We start from the raw sequence: 728 nt of genomic DNA, 5'->3' as shown, positions 1-728 counted from the left end.
TGTCACCCCTAGGATGAGGCGGCAAGGTCTTGCACTGACTGTGTATTGTCCCCGGCCTCACAAGAGAATTTTGGGGGCATCGCCATCTGCTTGATCTTCTCTATGACTTCATTGCTGGCTCAGGCCCATGAAACCTGACCTTGCTGCAGAGCTGGGACAGCAGCCATCTTCTCTGAACTCTAGGTTGCCCTCCCCTAACCCCCATCCCTGCCCCAGGGAAGGCACTGGTGAAGAATCTGAGTATGAAGGTTGTCAGCCAGAGGTAAGCCTGCTCATAGGCAGCTCAGGGAGTAGGGATGTTACTTGCCATATTTCCCATGTGAGGGCAGAGGAAGGGAAGTGACATGATGGCTACCCACTGTGCTGGGGTACAGGGAACTCAGAGCCTCACCTTGAGTCACCACCCTGGTACAGCTATCAGGTACCAAAGAGGCTGCAGGCATGTGTCTGCCCTGCCCTCGAATACCTGCCAATCTGGTTTCCACACCCAGCGGGAGGAAAACATCCTAGGTCTTGCCTTCTCTCAGCGCACAAGCTTCAGTTTGCCTTTCCCTCCCGAGAAACCCTTGGTAAAGGTCCCTGCATGTGCAGTGTCATCCAGAGAGCAGGTCTTCTGACAGCCTGTGGCACCCCTGAGTGGTCCGCAGATGGCCCACATACCAGAGAGATACCAGGGGCAAATCTGGATCATCTCGAGGAAACAGCAGGAGCTAGCCCTGCCTGCCCAC

The sequence above is a fragment of the Mastomys coucha genome, unplaced genomic scaffold (assembly GCF_008632895.1).
Source record: "Mastomys coucha isolate ucsf_1 unplaced genomic scaffold, UCSF_Mcou_1 pScaffold14, whole genome shotgun sequence".
In the NCBI taxonomy this organism is placed as follows: domain Eukaryota; kingdom Metazoa; phylum Chordata; class Mammalia; order Rodentia; family Muridae; genus Mastomys; species Mastomys coucha.
Note: the sequence above shows the minus strand (reverse complement) of the source record.